The sequence below is a fragment of the Talpa occidentalis genome, unplaced genomic scaffold, assembly GCF_014898055.3.
Source record: "Talpa occidentalis isolate TD23 unplaced genomic scaffold, MPIMG_talOcc4v2.1 talOcc4.13, whole genome shotgun sequence".
Taxonomy (NCBI): Eukaryota; Metazoa; Chordata; class Mammalia; order Eulipotyphla; family Talpidae; genus Talpa; species Talpa occidentalis.
In genome coordinates, this window is record NW_023601322.1 from 64,742,045 (window position 1) to 64,762,673 (window position 20,629).

Sequence of the window (20,629 nt, forward strand, 5' to 3'; positions counted from 1 at the left end):
ATAAATATATCTTTAAAACCAAACAAACAAAAAAATCAATCTTTGTCTCTTCCAGTATCCCACAAAAGGTCTCCCACTAAATTAAAAACCCTATACACTCACATTTATGTTTCTGTTCTAAATCAAAGAAGATTCATTCCCTGGCTCCAAAAATTCTTTCTGAAAAAGGAAAAGTCACACCAGGAGGATTAGAAATTACAGGAGCTGAAGAGATAACTATTTTGGGGAAAAAAAAAACTGTTGGAGGGGAAAATAACTCCCAGAGAAGGGAGCGAGGCACGAAAATTAATATTTGTCCTGGCTGAGGAAAGATGAAGTTAATAGAGGGAAGAGAATCTCTGAAAGGGAAATGAAAGCCAAAGTGCTTCTGGCCTTTTCAGGATGCCCCCTGAGTCAACTAATTATCTGCTAGGAGGTTATAAAGTGAGTTGCGAACTTCTCTTCCTAGGGAAAAAAAAATAAAAAGGAAAAACCACCACATACACTGTATATATATTTTTTGTTGTTGATAATGCACATTTTTATTTGGTTATAAATACAATTTAAGATGTTAAAATATGCATGATATTTACAAAGTAGATAATCATCTGAAATAATCTCCAGCAACTCTTGTAACAAAACCTGTGGGGAACAGTCTCAACCCCTGTGGTCCCTACCTGGAGCAGAGACTTCTAACTGAAAGATCAATAGCTTGGCAAGGTCCCTCAGGGATAGAAAAAGGCTTGCAAAAAAATCACTGAGATATTGTGAATGAGAGAAAAACAAAGGACAAAACCTACCCAGCTGTAATTAGTAGGAGGACAGTCACCTTCAACAACAATGTCTGAGCTGATTATCTGGATCCAGAACAAGATTGGGGGTTTCTTTCCTTCCTTCTTCCTTTTACCTCTTTCTCCCTCTTTCTCTCTGATCCAGTGGATCATCACATTATGTGATGGGCCCTGTCACAGGCAGTGGGAACATAGAATAAGATATCCTAGTCATAGATGTCACTAATTCATGTGAAAGAGAGGGACAAAAAGTTTCACCATATTTCTCTTAGGAAAAGAATTGTATTTGTTTGGAAAAATCATTCTTTTTTAAAAAAGATTTAGTTTTATTTATTTAAGCATACAAGAATCGGGGTGTAGGCCAGAGGTATGGGAAGGTGAGAGGATTCACCAGAGACAGAGTAGGGAGCAGGACAGGCAGATCTACTGAAATACACTGCTGAGAGGAACAGCAGACAAGGACAAGGGAGGTCTGCTGCACCATGTGAGTTAGCTCCCTGGACAGGGATAGAACTTATGCCACAGTGGCTGGCAATAGCTTGATAGCACTGAGACTTTAACCCCTGCACCACCAGCGAGGCCCCATGGAAAAATCATGGATGGGATAAACAGAGATACTCTGACAGGCCTATATATGGCTAGCACTACACATGAATGGAGCAAAGGGAAAAACCCCTATGATATGCCTGAGAGAAAGAGGTAAGGTGAGATGGACTGATCAAGATGGTAACATCAATAGTCATAAAATGCTCCATGTAGATTTCTTGTGAAAACAGTAAAAGGACTGAATTCTATATATGGGATTTCATAGAGCAAAAATGAAATAAACTGTGTGCAAGAGCCAGACATAATCATAAAGGAACCAAGAGAAAGATGAAGGCACCATAGGGACTCTCAGGAAAAGCTTACACCATCATAGGCTGTGTAAATGGAGTCTGGGCTGAGTTTGACCAGATTTATAACATTCCAAGGGGTTTCTAGGCTACACTGGAGTTTCACATTCACTTGATCATAGAAGTACGTTTGAAAGCCCATTAAACCATCATCTAAGAATAGAGGAAAAAATACTCTGCAAAGCACAACAAATGGGATGGTGGATCAAGAACATCATACATCATACAGAGAAAACAACTTATCATCTATAATCAGGGTCTAGGGTCCACAGGTGTCCATCTGTCCATTGGTAGGCTGCTATGAAATCCCTGAAAATTCTTGCAAATAATATTATTTGGAAAAGTATTTTATGGATCTGGGAATTTTCAAATATTTTCCAGTAAGTAGAGCATAGATAGATAGATAGATAGATAGATAGATAGATAGATAGATAGATAGACAGATATCCCAAATATAATTATCAGTGAAAATAATATTTATGAAGTGCTTGCTATGTATAATTTTGTTGAAAGCTTAATACACAATTATTTCATACTCTCAACAATTCTATAATGAAAAAACCAATGAAAATCAATGACTTTGGTAAACTTCTGTTAACAGGCCCAAGACCCCTCCAAGACTTAAAGGCAGTTTCAGTCCCTCTCAAAATGGAATCCGATCAATCTGGAGTTTCCAGTCCTTAGCTTTAATCTGCATCTTCATAAGACCCTCACCCCAAGCCATCCCTCTGCCTACCCCTGAAGGAAAGTACTTGGTCTGAAATATTCTTTTCTTTTGTTGATACCCTTGCCCCACCCTCTTAATGATTATAAAAATCTTCCATTTTTTTTGTACAACCACTTGCAGAACCTTTCTGCTTGCTAGTTGGGATGTTAACTGATTCATGAATCATTTAATGAAGCCAATTGTATCTCTAAATATATTCAGATGAATTTTGTTTCGTTTTTTTTTTTTAACCATTTCCTAGTTGGAATAGAAGCACAGTACTATTGATCAGCATTTTTAAAGCAGAGAAATAAAATGACAGAGCGGAAGAAATCAATGAAAAAGTCACAAAGGAAGAGATTGTTTTTTCTGTTCAAGGAGAAAGAATAACATATCACCACTTTAAGCTCCCATAGCAGTTACATCTGAAGTCTCTCTAAGAACTGACCTAACTGCATCATCACTGGCCCTTTGTCATGTACTTATTGACAAAGCAACAGTTAAAGGAAAAAGAAAGCTTTTCCAGATTGTCCTGAGCCAGTGGCTAGGGCTACTAAAGAGACACAACAAAAGACTTAAAGAAAAATACCCAAGGGCTAATTCTAGAGCTGTGGTCCAATAACAGTTAGCATTAGCTGAGAACCTGCTAAAAATGTGAGTTCTACCCATTGAATCAGAAACTTTGAGGTGGGTGGTGCTTTGCTCTGTTTTAAAAGATCCTGTATGGGAATCTGACTTATGCTGATAATCGAGAAGTTCTGCTTTTAGAGCTTAATAGAACAATTTCCCTCAGGGTCAAACGAAGGTGGGAGTCCACATTGGACACTCTCTCATGCTAAAACTTCAGGAAGAGTTTTAAACTCTCTATCCACTTCATTCTACTCTGTGAGGGTAACAATGGTAAATAAAGTTGCGTAGGGGAAATAAATAATGAAGTGGTTAAAACTTAGTAGCTACTCACTCAGCAAATGGTTGCTTTTCTGGAGGTCATTTAGAAGAACCGAATTAGATGACAGGAATGTTGCTAAACTAGCACAAATTCTAAACAGTATTCCTCACTCTTTGACAAACTTTGTTCCTCAAGAGGCTGGATTACCTGTTTCGGAAACACCTGGTGTGTTGATTAAAAATACAAATTTCTAGTGCTAAAATTAGACCTACCCAATGTGTATCTTACAGTGTGATGTGGGTGTCTACAGTTCAACAATTTTCCCAGATGTTTCAGTAGACTAAGGTGTGAGAATCATCAGTTAAGATGAAGAGTTAAGACTCAGGTTGGGGGACTCCCTGGTGGCACAGGCAGTTGAGCACAGTGCTGTGAAGCTGTCCGCAGCCTCTGTAGCACAGGTTCGATCCCAGCCACCAGGGACATGCCCACATGGTGCGGCAAACCTCTCCTGTCTCTCCTGCTGCTCCCCTCAGCAGTGTATTTCATCAGTCTGCCTATTCTGTTCCCCAGTCTGTCTCTGGTGAATCCTCTCACCCTCCTGCATATCTGGCATACCCCAGTTCTTATAAGCATGAATAAATGAATCTTTTTAAAAAAAAAGACTCAGGTTGGCTGTGGCTCTAGCCCATTAAGTAGACCCAAGCAGTGGCGTTGAACCTTCTGAACTTTGTTTACCTGTTTGCCACTTTTCCCTGTTGTGCCTGGCTAGGTTTCTTTTAAGTGGTCAACCTGAAACTGAGGAAGTTTTACTGAATTATGAGGGGAAACATTCCCAGTAGTTGCAAAAGAGAACTGGGCTAGTGGGAACCTGTGACTGTAGAAGATACTTCAAGGAGGAAATTTTGAGCTTTGTTTTTCCAGGAAGATGTGGTACCTCTTTAAGGAGTTCATTGTCTCTTAGCATAGGTACAGCTCAAAAACTTGGAGATCTCTCACTCACCCTATTCCAACCAAGATTGTCAGCTCTTCTCTTGGAACCTTCTGACTTGAAAGGAGAAATGGCTGTTTTTAGCATGTTTGGAATATACTATCTGTGGGGAAGAGAGTATGAGAAAGGAGCTTTAAATTCAAGTGACCTGGCAAGTCAAACTATCAGCCACCCGTTTGGGATTCTGTAAATCCCCTTACATCAGTATGCAAATATCAAACACAATGTCAAAACATTAAATGCAAAATGATAATAAGAGCTAACATTTGTTAGGCCTCTCTACATGCCAAGAGTTTTGTATCTCTTAGCTCACTGAAACCATGCAACAGTCACTGGAGTATAGGCACTAATAGATTGCCCTATTTGAAGATGAGAGAATGAGGCACAGAGAGGATAAATAACTTTTCCAGACTCACAGCCAGCAAAGTACAGAATTGAATATTGAATTCAGGCAATAGGACTGATTGCCAAGTCAGAGCTCTAAACCCTTGCTACTCAGGACCAGCATTTTTCAGAGCTTGCAAGAACTGCAGAATCTCAGAGCTCACCCAGACTTACTTAATCAGACTCCGCATTTAAACAGAGATTTGTGGGTTCACCAAAGTTTGAGAAGCACTGCTCTAAAGCACAAGGCATTTCTCCAAGTGTGTGTGCCAAGTACCACTGGCATTGAAAATACCTTTGGGTTCTGGTAAAATATGTAAATTTCAGGTCTACCAGAAGACTCTGCCGATGACTTTTCGTCAAAGATGCTGCTTTGTCCACCAGTTTCCAGGTGGTTGCTGTGTAGACTTCATTTTGAAAATCACTGTTCATGGTTCCCTTGCCTCTGTCCCTTGTTTAGCAGTCAAGAATTAGAAAAAGAAGCTCAAAATGAAACAGATGAATGTTTTCCCTGCAAAGATGATAAAAGGAAATTGGACAATAGCTCAGGCAGACAAATTAATAAAAGCCGAGGAGAAACTATCTCTCCTGGCATTAATGTGCTTGCAAACCCAAACAGTGTGTGGACTTTTTAAGTCTGATTTCATTTTTTTGTTTTGTTTTGTTTTTGAGAAATGCCTTTGTGTAAATCTTTATGTTTATGTTTGGGGCATTAAGGCCTGTGCTCAAGTGATTTCTTTCATCCTGCTCTTGTTTACATAAAAGTTTCCTCCCTCACAAATTGAAAAATGGGAAGTTGTCTCAAGACATGTCAAAATACCACAAAGCAAAGTGCCATGTTTGTCAGGTAGACATGCCATATCTGGCTAATATGAACGGTTGTGATATTTGTGCACTTAAGAACACCCCAGAGAGCAAGACAGGTGACAGTCTGGTCAAGTTCTTTTCTAAGTCCTGGGTTGACATCACTGAGACCCCAAAGTGGGGAAGAGTTACTGTTTCAGCACTAGCGAGTTGCATTAGCCACCAGCAAGGTGGTTTAATTTCTCTGGAAGGTGGTTTAATTTCTCTAAGCCATGATGTTCAGTGAAAGGGTTTTTCAGGTGCTGCAACTTCAGCAAATATGAGGGTGCAGGCAGGTAATATAAAAACATGAAGTCGGATGCATATCAGAAGGGAGGGTCTGCCATAGAGTATATGCCCTTCCTAAGAGCACCTCATTGGGGTTTCTCCTGAACTACTACCAGCCAAACAAAGAAGATTTATGACAATTTAACTCAGGATTATTTTTCTGTAAAGTGACTTCCAGAACATAACTATAACTTGTCATTCTGAGTCTGTTATCCATTGGAGAGCATCATGCCCATTGCCTGCAGGGAATTGACCAGACTCTGGAGTTTGGAGAAACCCAATAGAAGCTGATGGTCTCATTTTTGTTAATAACAGGGACCAAGCAGCAAATTGTTGAACTTCCCACAGAATTGCTGAGGCTACCATACTAAGGAGGAACTGATATTTTTCCCTAAAGGTAGTAAGGCTGAAAAAATATTCTGAAGAAGGGGCCTCCCTGGTGGCGCAAGGGGTTAAAGCACAGCACTGTGAAGCTATCCGCAGTTCAATCCTCCAGCAGGCCAGGGAGCAACCCACATGGTGCAGTAGGCCTCTCCTGTTTTGCCCCCTGCTCCCCTTAGCAGTCTGCCTGTTCTGCTCCCTACTCTGTCTCTGGTGAATCCTCTCACCTCCTGCATATCTGGCCTGTACCCCAGTTCTTGCATGCATAAATAAATAAATCTTTTAAAAAAATTCTGAAGAAGATAGTTATTCTGGTAAAGCTTCCAAGAAATTTTCAATGCAAGGTTATGGAAAGGGACTAGAATCATTGTTTATATTAGGTATTATATATTCAGCTTCACTTGTATTAATTTTTTTGAGAGCTCTTGTAAATTATTATTAGTAATCCTGAATTTAATTACATTCAAATAAAATCCTTAAGTGTACCCCAAAAAAGATTTTAAATAATGTAGGTATGACACATACTAAAAGGAAAGTGGTTTAGGTAACATCTCCAACCCTTTAAGAGGAAAAAAAAAATCTATTTTTCTGTATTTCCAGGTACATAGAATACCTTTTAATAGGGTTGATGATTTAACATTTTGTTCTTATAAGTATGGTCCCAAGGCCATCAGTATTACTGAGATCTTGTTAGAAAGGCAGATGCTCATAATCCACCCTATGTCTCCTGAATCACAAACTATGTTTTTAATAATGTTCCAAGTGATTCTGATGCCCTTTAAGCTTGAGAATCATTGATTCAATATCACTGGTTCATTGGAGCCACACCTTAAGTCATGCATCTGAGCATTGTTTCAGTCCTGACATTCTTTTGCTATATTCCCCGTATTTTTAGACATTCAACTAGTGACTGCCAAGGACAACAGACCCACCATCAACAACTGGGACTCTGGTGATCTAGATGCCACGCTGCCATTGACTAGAATCTGGGAGTATTCTGCAGGTAAGTGAAGGGCCATTATGTTTTTTGTTCATCATTTTTAGTGTCTCTTGATTATAGCAATATATGTTTTACTCTGCACTATCAAGTTGAATGGTTTAGAAACATTCTGGTTAAGCAGTGATTTGATGCAGCATGACTTACCTATGCAAACATTTGTAAAATAGCATCCACCCATCATCAGGGGGAAATAAAAGCACACTCATAAAGGGAACTGCCACTTAATTTTTCTTATGTTTATGCATGTGTTTCACCTCTTTATTTTCAAGCCCTAAAGAGGGGATGATTTCATCAGCTTCTTTGGTGTACGGAGCAATCCATCTCTGCAGTACCCTGGTTTGTTAATGTCTATTATTTTGGGATAATTACATTTTTTGCTTGTTAATCTACAGTTCTCTTGTGATCTTAAGAACGTAGCCCATTAGTCACCATTGTTCTCATATTGTACCTGAAAAAAATAATCATATCTCCAGAGCTTCTACATCACTATTCCTTTATTGGCCCAAATAGAAATGCTTAGAATTAGAACACAGTGCAGGTCACTGCCTACCAGTGATTGATTTATGAAAACTTATAAATTGGTTGCTAGGCTTTGTGGATGACATGCAATAGTAAGGTCCTTAAAGAGATGACATGCAATAGTAAGGTCCTTAAAGGGGAACTCCAAACAGGGAAATTTTCTAACATTTATTCCATAGTCACTGTACAAAGAGACAGAATTTAGACTGTGTTTGCTCATTACAAATGTTTACATGTTCTTTCTTTGGTCTCTGAAAACCAGTAAAACCAATTTTTTTCTTTCCATACATATATGCATACAAATGACTTATATAATCAAATATATGTGTATATGTGTGAAAACTGATTAGAACATTAACAAAACCCAAAACCTTTATTTTAATGAATTGCTATAAATTGTCCTTAATTTTTTAAATTCTCAACTAAATGATAAAAGTTCATGAACATCCAAGGGATCTCCTGTATCTCTTCTTGGATTTTAGCAGATATAAAATTAAGCATTTAAAGGTTATGAATTTACTCTAGGCCCAACTATTTCCTTCCTTGCTATTCAGATATACTTACCATATGTCTAGGTGGCAAATGCTTATTAAGGCTCTACAGTGTGTGAGGCACTGCATATGCACATACTTTGGCTGTCCCAGGGCTGAGCATGCCTTGCTTTCTTGTCCCTTGCCCTCTGGTGATATAACAGAGATACAATTTTGTCATTATATCCTTCTCCCTTGCTGCCTGGCCAGACATTTTGCAGCATCCGTTGCTAATGGGCATGGCATGTAGCTGATTTCTACTAATGTGTGATGTGTACTCTAAACACCAATGAGGTATGTCATTCCCTGCCTGATCCCAGTCCTCTCCCATGTGCCCATCTCTGCACAAACTGTCATGCTTTTTACATTTCCTAACTAGTATCCTGGGGAAGAAAGGCATTGAAAGAGCTATTGACTGTTTTCTGTGATAAGAAGGTAAATTGTTGGACTTGACTTTGATGTGGGGAGCCTTGGGTTTCAATAAAGTCTCCAGACAAAGATAAGAAAAATCTTTTCACTTTGCTTGGTCATTTGTTAATAGTTAACATATGTTTAAAGTTTAAAGTTTATTTAAATGTGGGGAGATCCCAAAAGGGTTTCGGCAGGGTATAGTGGAAAGGCAAGTGTAAGATTTTATAAATTCCACATTAAGAGAAGTGTTTAGTTTCTTATTTCCGTTTGTATTAACACAAAAGGGAAAAAAGCTGAGGCATGAAAATCGATATGTCTTTTGCTATATAAAGGTCACATAAGAATAACTGCAATTGCTCATGTGCACAGTATTTGACTCCTTCCTATAGTCTGCAAAATCTTTGGCTCTTGGGTAAAATGTGTGCTTCAGGGAGGAGAATTTTGAACTGTTTTGTTTTTGAATAGCAGTTGGTTATTTTGGAGTTGATTCAAAGTGTGGCATACGGGTTGGATTGGGGGGAGGGAAAAAGGAGCCATATGCCAAGGGAAGCTCATGAGATGTATTGTCGATACAGAATTTTAAAACAATAATAAAACCAACTAAAAGTTGGTCTGGTAACTGGTAACTGGTAACTCTAAACAGTGCCAGTGATAAAATACTCTTTCTTCTAGGCCAAACTGCTCACACAATTCACTACCTTCACCCCCAACCCAGCTTGATAAACAACTAGCTTACCTTAAGTGTCTATTAAGCATAGTTTTCTAGGGTTTTCAGTGTAACAGGAGACATGCCATACCAGGAAATATAAACACAAATTAGGAGTGCATTGCCCAGGAAAGTCAAGAAGCAGCTATTATTTCTGATCTTAAAAATGGAACCAATGATTCCAGGAAGGCTTCACCCAAGAACTTGTTTTTAAGACTTTAAAAGGGGGCCTCCCCTGGTGGCTCAGTGGTTGAGCGCTGGGCTGCGAAGCTGCCCGCAGCCTCTGCAGGGCCAGTTCGATCCCTGGCCACCGGTGAGGGTCCCACATGGCGCGACAGACCTCTCCTGCCGAGCCCGCTGCTCTTCTCAGCAGTGTGTTTCGTCTGTTTGCCTGTTCTGTTCCCTGCTCTGATTCTGGTGAATTCTCTCACCCTCCCGCGCTTCTGACTGTACCCAGTGCTTGTGTAAATAAATAAATAAATCTTAAAAAAAAAAAAAAGACTTTAAAAACACCTGAGCAATATTATTAAGAAGAAGAATACCATTCTGTGTAGTGAATAAAGAAGATAGCAAACTCCAAAGACAGAGAGGTAACCAATGGGGAGGGAGGGAGATAATGATAGGTAGTAGACAAAAGATTAATTTTTTTTAAAGATTTATTATTTATTTATGCATACAACAGCTGGGGGGTACAGGCCAGAGATGGGTGTGTGTGTGAGAGGATTCACCAGAGACAGTGGGGAACAGAATAGGCAGATTGACTAAAATACACTGCTGAGGGAAGCAGTGGGTGAGTCAGGAGAGGTCTGCTGAGCCATGCGGGTAGCTCCCTGGCCGGGGATCGAACTCGTGCTGTAGTGGCTGCAGATAGCTTCATACATTGCGTCTTAACCCCTTGTGCCACCAGGGAAGATGGACAAAAGGTTAATTATAGTGGTGTAACTGACATGTGATTCAGATGACAAGTATAGAAATTTTCTCTTGTGTTTGAAAGAAAGTTATCCAGTGCCTGTGAGTATTAATATTACATGGTCAAAACAATGGTTCTGTAGATATCACCAGTTAGTGATTGTTCTAGGTGCTATGGTTGAGATTAGGGAAAAGATTGGATATATTCCCATTGTGATTTGTATGGAACATGTGATCAGTGTTATGGCTGTGGGTTTTGTTGGTGATGACCACCGGGCTCCTGACTCTAACCTGAAAACAGCTGGTCTGTGCCCAGGAATATTTTGGGCATGATGCTGGCTCCAATGCTAGATACTGTGTCTGGCAGCTTGATCTCTACCTCTACAGTTTAGTAGTCCATAATCTCTTGGTTCTCACCATCACTGGACATTCAAATGAGGCGTGAGATCCATGTATCTCTTCTGTGCTGACCCAGGCCAAAGCATTTACAAAGTAGCATGTGGGCAGTTGAGAGGCAGTATGATTTCTTGGTTCAAACACACATAAGAAAGTTTAGATGAATGGGACTGAGAAAAATAAGCCTTCAGTACCAAATTATGGTATCTACCTTAATGTCTAATGAAACCTGACTTGCCAGGACATATGCAGTGACTTCAAAGCTCAACACAACAGAGAAGAAAGTAACTCTGTTTCTGCTCCCTGAACATTGTCCATTTGTCCTGAGTGAGCTATGATTTGTGTGTGTTGCATCATAAATAAGTTGCTACATCATCATATTGACTGATTTTAAAATCAGAGACTTTAATAATGAAAGTAAGTTTACCTCTCATGTGACCCTCCTCCTGCTCCAAATACATGTTGCATTTCTTCAGAGTAAATGTAGAATGGGGTGAATAGTCATCTAATCTGTTCTTACCTTTCTCCATAAGAGGCACAGCATTAGAACTTTTTGGCAGGGAACTAAGAAACTTGCCCAACAAAAGCTTTTGCAAATTCTCATCCCTTCTCTGCCAACCAGTCCAATGTTTGTGGAAACCTTTTCTCTTGATTTTTTTAGTGTAGTTTCCAAAAGTAGAGGCAGAGAGGAGAAACCACCCAGGAAGGGAACTTGGGGGAATGATGAGGGACAGCACTGTTATTAAGGGGAAGCCAAGGTGGCAAATGGGCCCTCCATTTGAGCCAGAATTGCAGTTCCATCCAGATCCCCACTGCTGGGTCCGAGGATCCCAGAATCCAAGGTTGAAGCTTTTTACACTAAGAAATGACAAAGCCCTCACTACCCAGACTCTTTAGGCAGCCAAACTTGTAAGTGGAATTTTAAACACACTTTTGGCAAGTTTCCAAAATCCTTATTTTTTTTTAAATCCATTAAATAAAATCCTTGCAGAAAATCAGCGTTGCTGAAATATTTTAATGTGCCTCTTGGAGGCATAAACAATCTATGCAGCCATTAATTTGGATTTGGGGGCCTTTCTCTCTGGCAATGGCGCAAATTGAAAACTAATCGTTGGAAAGATGTTCTGACTAATCAGGTCATGGGGAGAAATGAATAGTGTTCCTCACAGTCCATCCAGTGGCTCTGTTTTCCTGTGAGTTTTTTAATTTGAGAAAAAAAGTAGGGAGAGAAAGAACAGAAAATGTCAGCACTGCTTTTTCCAATGATACTTTGATAAACGTTGCCAGTAATATAATATTTTGATCGGACTTAAACATCTGAAACTCTTTCAACTTATTGTAGCCTCATTTTTCCTTTTGTTTTGTTTTTGTATTAATATGTGTATATATTACATTTACATATTTTTGGATAGAAAATTGTGTAAGTCTCTGGGACTTAGGACTTAATGTAAGTGCTTTTCTCAAAGTCTAAAGTTATATTGTATAGTAGAACTTGGAATTTTTGAAGTCGTTGGTTTGTCATTCAGGTTTTGTGCCTCCTGGTGAATCAAATTATAGTCCAGGATTCCCCTGCATGGGGCTTAAAAAGCTTCTTCACTTTCTCTCACCCAAACTAAGACCTACCTTTCATACCAACTCTGGGTTTCTCTTTCTGGGTGGTGGCTAATGACCAACACATAAAGAAGAGAGCTTTAGTAATATTTTATAGCAAGCTAACTGTATGAAACTGCAAACTAGATTCATAGGCATATGAAACACTCAAAAGAATGTGCCATTGCTTTGAAACCTTAGAATGCTTTCTTAAGCATCAATCAAATCACAATATCACTAATCTTTTGTATTGAGGAAATACCTGGTGGAGTCATAACTAGTATGACAAAAATGTAGGGGTAGCGTAAAGGTATAGAAAATGCTGCAATTTAGAAACTGATGGCCCATTGAACTCTCAGGTCTGAGACCTATATTTTATTAATCAATGTTACTTCAATGAATGTTTTAAAAACATTTTTAAAAAAGAAACCTGGAAATTAATGTTGATTTCTAAGACATTATTGAACTACTAGACCTTTAAAATAAATAATATCATTTATAAAATCACTCTACTTTCAAAGTTTGGAAGATCTTCAAAGCCTACGTTTTATAGTTGTGTTTGAGATCTTGGGGCTGTGGGTCTTTCTTCCTGCTCACAATCATCAGGAGAGCTTATTTCTTCTCCCCATTTAAAACTTGATGATTGCTAGTCAGAACTCTCGATATAGCACGAAGTCAAGCCTCTGGTCTTGTTGGCTTCTTTGACTCTAATAGATTGGAGAAGCTGCCACCCTCAGTCATGATTCTTCTACATAAATTCCTATCGATGACAGGCAGGTCCTTAAAAACATGCACATCACCTAGCTCACCACCAGTTTCACACTTCTGCCTTAGGATGGTGATTTTGACATTTTAACCTTATTAATGATGAGAAAGGAGCTTGCAAAAGTGCCAAAGATCAAGAAAGGGGGAGTTGCCCAGGCGCCCAGTCATTCACAGTGACACCCAGTACTAGGACTAGCATCCCAGAGGTTTTACTTGTGGAACATTGGCCGCTGTCTTTGTTCAGCAATTATTAGTATTTCTAGAAACTAGATTGTGTTGCCTTGACTCACATTCAACTCAGGGTGTTCTGTCAGGCAGAGATCCTACCAGATAATTTTAGTGTTAAGTGACATCCCCATGTGCCTAGGATGACCATATAAATTATTATCCAAACCAGGACACTTGTGAAAGGGGAAGGCAGTCATGTGAATAATATTGAAAGGAAAATAGCTCAGGACTGCCCCCAGGAAACCTAAAATGTATCCTCCCACCTATGCCTACATCACTCCCTGAAACAGCTGTGGTCAGGTTGGTTTCACTAAAAACTTTTTATTCATATAAATTTATGGGGGAAGTAACCTGTTTGGGAAATTCACTATCAAGTGGGAGACCTGGATACTAACCCTAAAATCTTCCATATCCAATTACCAAGTCTTGCCCATTTTTATCTCCTGAAGATCTCTTACATTCATCTTCATTTCTCCTTTGACCCTCACTAAAGTCGTTACTATCATCTTTCCATAGATTCTTGCCATAGCCTCCCAAATATTCTCCCTCCTTTCATCTTGCTCTCCTCCAATCAATTCCCTAGATATCAGATGGACAGATTTTCCTGAAACCAAAAAGCAGGTGCTATACTGGGAATAGAGAATCCAGAAAGAATGAGCAAATCAAAGCCATGCGTCCAAGGTACTAATCTGCTAACAGCCAAGTCAGATGATGAGAAAGATAAGTTTATATCATACTAGGTAATGTATTAGACCAATAAAATAATTTAAAGGTTTGATCAGCGCCATAGAGGTGAACAACGGCGTGAGGTGTTAGGGAGTAAACGTAGTGGGGAGAGGGGTCCTTAAAGCCAGGTGGTCAGGGAAGACTCTCTGGGAGGTGCTGTGTTAGATTTGAAGATGTGTTGAGAGCTAGGGTAAGGGCATACCCGGCAATGTGAAGAGGAGCATTAAACACCCTAAAGCAGAATGCAACTGAATGTTTTCAAGAGGCAGAATGGGAAGCCTGTGTGATTGGTACATAATGATCAAGAGGCAAGTGGTTTGCAATCAAGTTGGAGGACAGGTGAGGGCCAGGTCACCAAGTACCTTCTCATCAAGGTAAGGTGTTTGGCTTTTTAATTCTAAGAGCAATGCAAAGCCATCAAGAAGTGTTAAGCAGACGAGCTGACTGAACCAATTATCTTTTTTTTTAAGCTGACTCTTATTTCTGTGTGAAGGATAGTGTGAGTAAAAGGGACACCAGTTAGAAGCCTTGAAGTCCCCATTCAAGTGAGAGAGGATGGTGGCTATGAAAAAAGGAGTGAAACTTTTGGTATTTTATTATATTGATGGCATTTGTGGATACTTAAGCTTTTTACAATTAAATTTACATCATTTGAATACATCCCCTGTCCCTTATTGTTTTCCTGAATACATCATTTTGCTATACTTTTATTTCAGCTAGTGTTTATTAAATCTTTATCATTTAAAAAAGGGACTTTTGATTTCTTTTGGTTTTGTTTCTATCCTTTGTGTGCATTTGTATACTAGCCAACTGTGAGGAATTTAATCTTAAAGAATGAATATTGAAATTCTAGAAATGCCTAAAAAAGTCTAGAAAATAGCTATTTTTTAAAATCTATGCTACGAGTATATAATTCAGTTCCTGATACTGATTTTATTAGGCTGGTGGGTGGATGCGTGGGTGGGTGGACAGGTAGATGGAACGTGAGTGGAGGTAGATGGGTTGCTCATCAAGGGATAGCTGGACATATCATATCGATGCAAGAGACAGGAATGCAGATATCCATATATGCATATTCTCAAATATACACATGCATGCCAGTGGGAGGGTGGTCAGTTGCTTTTTAAAGCTCTTAAACAAAGCCAAGTTCTACTTATCTCCCATTTTTTAAAATGTTATAGCCTGTACTATTTGTATATTTGCTTGTTCCCTCTAAGGAGCAGGAGCAGTATCTCTTGACAGATTGGATCCTATTTTGCATCCTCCTGATCGGGTGCTGGCTTTTGCGCAGATCCACAGAAGTGTTCTCTTTAACTGTCTTGCAATGTCCCCATATGCAAAGAAGACACATGTAGTGCAGATGTGTTGAGGCTCACTTTCAGCATGCTGACTATCGGGAGTCTTCAGGAGGAAATTACCTTCGTGATTAAATTCTCTAAGGCTGACATTTTTTGCTGTTTAGCCTGCTGAATGATCTCACATGTGTTTTTTGCAGAGTCAGAATTCTTCAGTGATGTACAGGGTAGTGAAGTTCTTTTGGCCATTAGGGTGGGGAAGTTATTTTAATTGTGTGAATAACAGACAATTTCAGTTGAAATGGGAGATAATTTGTCTCTTGGTCATTTAAAATACATTTTCAGGTCAAATAATGAAAACATGAAGAGTGCACCAACAGTTAATGAGTATCAGATTTTTATAATAGTGCTACATGCACACACACATACACACACATTTTTCTTCCTGAAGAACAGCTCTAAAATTGAGTTTTAAAGATTTCGACTCTCATACCCAGTAGCTCCCCGGAATCTTGCTTTCCACAGGCACGTTACATTGACCTCTCCTATAGATTATCTCCTTAGAGAGTGTTTTCACCAGATCTGCCCAGTGGGGAAAAGTATTGTCCAAAAAAACCTTCAGTCTTTTTCTAGACCCACCCAGAATGACATAATATTAAGTGTTTTCCATATTTCACTGTGATGCTGTTTTGAGAATTCACAGCCGGTTTGAGTTTAGTTAACTCCCGTGTTTTCTTTCTCTTTTGGTTCCTAATTTCCCAGGCGCTGGCTAACTTTGTCCTGAGCCTGAAATGCAGTCTTCTTCCAGGACAGCACACAATCTAGGATATTTAAATCAATTGGGGTGCTGAAGCTTAATTATAGACAAAGATAACATCACATTTTTATTAGCTAGGGAAACCTGGAGTTTTAAATTGAAAGCAAGAAAAACTACCTTTCATTGTACTGTTCCTGTATTTCATCTTTTGCTGCATTGTTTAAATTAATTCTCTCAGAAACACTGAGCTGTACATCCTTATCCCTGTATCACTTATTTGTGGCAGTACTACAAATTCAGTGACTGACTGGGCCTCAGGATTTAAGGGGATATAGGAATTTCAGTGCTAAAACTGGGCAAACCCAGGACCAATTGGACAAGTCTTTCACCCTAGCAACCATTTTATTAAATGGCCTCAGATAAAATGATCATTCCTCACAATCCTGTGGGCTGGCTGGGCAGTGGCGCTGCTTTCCTCACTGAGACTACACCAGCTGGGCTGAGGCTGAGTAAGGTCGGGTAGAGTAAGAAGTCTGGGGTTTCAGCATAGATGCCTAGCCCTCTCTGTGATCTTCCTCATATCATGCAAGCTCAAGATTCAAGAAGGCAGGAGTGGAAGCTGCAGGATTTCTTAAAATGGTGCTCAGAAGTCACACAATGCTATGTGGAGTGATCAAGACACATAGTCAGCCCAATTCCAGGCCTAAGAAAACAGCCTTCACCTTTTGATGGAGGAGTTGCAGAGAAAGTGGCCATTTTTAACCCTAATTAGATACATTAGGGTTCTGAGATAAAGTAAATTCAAGTAACTTTTCCAAGAACACAGAGCTTCTAAGTGGCAGATTCAGGATTTGAACTCAGGTCTGTGTGCCTGAAAGACCCACCTTCTGAGTCCTTATGCTCTGGTGGTGTCTAATTCCCTCAGCTGATACTCCTGGGACGTACTGAGCATTTTCCTGCTGTTCTGGAATGAGGTAGAGAAAAAGAGGTCAGAGAAGGAAGAAGAAAACAGAACAGTGATCTGTGATGTCTAGATCACCAACATTGCAGGCATTTGTCTACTCTGTTTTGATACTATAATTCATGCTCACCAGTCTCACTCAGTAAGATATGTTTGGGCTTCAGCTGTCTTCTCAGCCCTGCTTGAGTATGATCTTATTTCCCAAAGGAAATTCTTCAGTGGGCTTCAGATTTATTATATTCTTGGTCTTGATGTTTCCTCTCATTCTTTTATACACTGACCTCATTCTTCTCCATGAGCATTTGGATGGATCATCTTCTACAGATGAGAGTTTGAAAGCGAGTTTCTCTAAGTCAGTTGTTTTCAACTTGCAGGAGTCACTGAGATCCTTTCAGGTAGTCCATGAGGTCAAACCTATTTTTATGACACTTTGCTTTTTCATTTGCTTTGTTCCACTCTCATTTTTACTTGAGTACAGAGTTTTCCAGAAGTGTCATGATATATGACAACTGCAACACATTGTAGCAGAAACAGATATAAGAATTACACTCTTTTCTATTAAGACGGACATTAAAAGGTCTGGGGCGACCGGTGGCGCAGCGGTTGAGCGTTGGGTTGTGAAGCTGCCCGCGGCCTCTGCGGCACCGGTTCGATCCCCGGCTGCTCCCCGGCCACCGGAGGAGGATCCCACATGGTGCGCAGACCTCTCCTGCCACCCGCTGCTCCCCTCAGCAGTGTACTTCAGTCCTTCTGCCTGCTCTGCTCCCCACTCTGGCTCTGGTGAATTCTCTCACCCTCCCGCGCTTCTGACTGTACCCAGTGCATGTATAAACAAAACAAACAAATTAAATAAATAAATAAATAAATAAATAAAAAAACATGCCTCTATAAAAAAAAAAAAAAAAACCTAAAAGGTCTGGGGCGAAATGGAAAACAGTATTTTTCTCTATTTTTTTCTTGTTTTTAGTAAATAGTTATTTTTCATTGCAAAAGGCCATTGGCGTGGCAAGGATACTTTGTAAATTAATACATAAATATTTTAAAGTTTTCCATTAATTTCTCATTTTAAATATCTATTAAATGCATAAAGAAATCTCTCTACAGTACTCATCTTTAGAGATCCGTAGAAGGAAGAAGTTTGAGGGTGATTTTCGTTATCTTGCCAGCTGCCATTTTCTGCATTCCTACTATGTCATTTCCTACACATCCTCATTTAATCCTCACAGCAATCTTTATCAGGAAGCTACTCCATTCATCTCCAACCCCCCAGGAGCAAAAAGTGATATGTAAAATCATTAGTCACACCACTGCTATGTTGGGGTGCTAGATTTTGAAACTTATTTTGTCCAGAATCAATCCTTGAGAAGTAACACCCTCTCAATCAAATGTGCAATATAGCTGCTGCTTTTGTGGAGGAGAACAAGAGAAGGAGAGTGAAGAAGACTTAGATGAATTATGATTTGGCTTTGGCAGCCAGAACCATGACTTTCTGGTGTCCATCCCACAAATAGTCCAGTGATCATAATAATTTGACTTTTCCAATTGTAATTTTGTGAGAAATATATTCCTTCAAATTCAAGTGATACTCTGAACCCAATAGGGTTTTGTTCCCCTATAACAGGCATTTCTTGGGCCTCCCCAGTGGCGCAGCCGTTGAGCACTGGGTTGTGAAGCTGCCTGCAGCCTCTGCAGCGCCAGTTCGATCCCCAGCTGCTCCCCGGCCACCAGAGGAGGGTCCCACACAGCGCTCAGACCTCTCCTGCCGCCCGCTGCTCCCCTCAGCAGTGTACTTCGGTCCTTCTGCCTGTTCTGCTCCCTGCTCTGGCTCTGGTGAATTCTCTCACCCTCCCGCGCTTCTGACTGTACCCAGTGCTTGTATAAATAAATAAATAAACAAACAAATAAATAAATCTTTAAAAAAATTTAAAAAAAACAGGCATTTCTTAAATACTTCATGCAAACTCTACTCAGCTAGGAAGAAATGTTTATTCAATTATCACATTCTAAATTGCAGAAGTAAAAATTCATTGCCTTAAATTTTCCTATTACTTAACAGATTAGCTAGTGTGTTTTGTTTGTTCAGTTCTCTTTTATATAGTGAAACAGTCACTGGCATTTATTGAGCATGTATGTGTCAGATTCTGGGAGAAAGACTTCATAATCATGATCTCTGAATCTTCAAAAGAATGCTTTGTGCAGGCATGGGTTCCCCCTCCCTGCCTTACAGACGAGGAGATGAGGCTTGCAGAGATGAAGCTATTTGCCTGAGGTCATCCAAGTAGCAAGTAGGTAGTGAGTCAGGAATCCCACTATCTGGGTAGTTCCAGACTTGGATTTTTAACTGTATGTTCTGCAAGCCCCTAAAAGGCAACTTCAAATTGTCTATGGGAAGGCATTTTGCAAAATAAACTTGAAATGGCCCAGACAAAATAGAAAAAGGACACAGTCTTCAGAGATTTTAAGAAAAAACAAGAGATGCAACTTAATCATGTAATGAGAAAACAGATGTGATTGTTGACAGTTGCCCTTAGCTTTCCCCTTTGCTGATAGTAGCTGCTAAAAGTATACGAGAAAGGCCAAAGGTCCTCATCTCCCTCCTGTTCTACCCAGGGATATTATAAGTGGTCAACAATGCCAACTAAGTTTTCTTTTTCATTGTGTAGGCATATCTCTATTCTGCCCAGAAGGGCTGTCCTTCCTTCAGTTTTAAAAATGTCATGATCACATGGCAGTGTTAGAGGTGATGGGAAAGCTCAGGCCTCACTCGTGTCAACAACAGATGTGCTAGTCCCCTGGAACACTGGAAAAAGAGAGTGATAGGATTTCCCTCAGGGCTGAGCTCCAGGTGCATGGGAGGGAATGAAGACAAAGCCTCTCATCATTTATATTGACTGCTGAGCAAACCAGGTGCTTTTAGTAGGGGTTCAGTTGCAGAAAGGGGCTTTAACAACCTTGACAACAACTTTTTGATTCCCTCAAAAGATTCAGGTTTTTGCTACTGTCATAAAAGATTAGAATTTTGGCATAGAAAAGGGTCCTCTCTAGTGCAGCCTCTTACATAATTTGAATAGCATTTGTAAATTCCATTTGAGCAATAATGCGGAGGAATTCAATATAATGTTAAGACACATCGAACCAGAGCAGATTGTTGTTGCTTAGGAACCTAATATTAGAGACATGAAACAGACAACTTTGTCATTCTAAATCCATGCACTTCATTATCTCTACCCTAAATTAGCTCCAGAAACACAAACAAGTGAATGTGTACAAATCCAGATAATGCAGGAAGATGACCAGAAGGAGTGGTGTGTGCAAACTTCTTTTTGCTACCTCCTGCCCCCAATATGATCTTCCCGGGAAATATTCTGTGTACACTGGAATCACTGTATCAGAGTATTCCACTCGCAGTGCTGCTGTCTGGACAGGCAGCACTGCTTATGACTCTCCTTGGCAATCTTTTACTTGAGCAATTTAATTGAATCCCATGATTCTATGCAACTTTATGATACTTAACACTTTAATCAAAGGCAAAATTTGTGCATTCTCTCAGCTCCTCCACTAGATTAGAAGGTAAGAGCTGAGTTCTTGTCTGTTGCCTGAACACCCTCACCCTCAGTGTCTTGCAAATGGCATTCAATAAATATTACAAATAACGGTAGCAGCTGTGGGGCTCTTAATGTGTCTCATATAGCAC

At 39.7% G+C, this 20,629-nt stretch overlaps 1 long non-coding RNA gene across 3 annotated transcripts in view; it reads left to right on the forward strand.

Annotated features, from left to right (window-relative positions):
* Positions 1-20,629, forward strand: part of LOC129145619 (uncharacterized) — a 649,656-nt gene that overhangs the window by 326,737 nt on the left and 302,290 nt on the right. For all 3 annotated transcript variants that reach the window (XR_008551418.1, XR_008551419.1, XR_008551420.1), the window contains exon 4: positions 7,038-7,145. This is a non-coding gene — a long non-coding RNA (uncharacterized LOC129145619). The remainder of the gene's footprint in view (positions 1-7,037; positions 7,146-20,629) is intronic.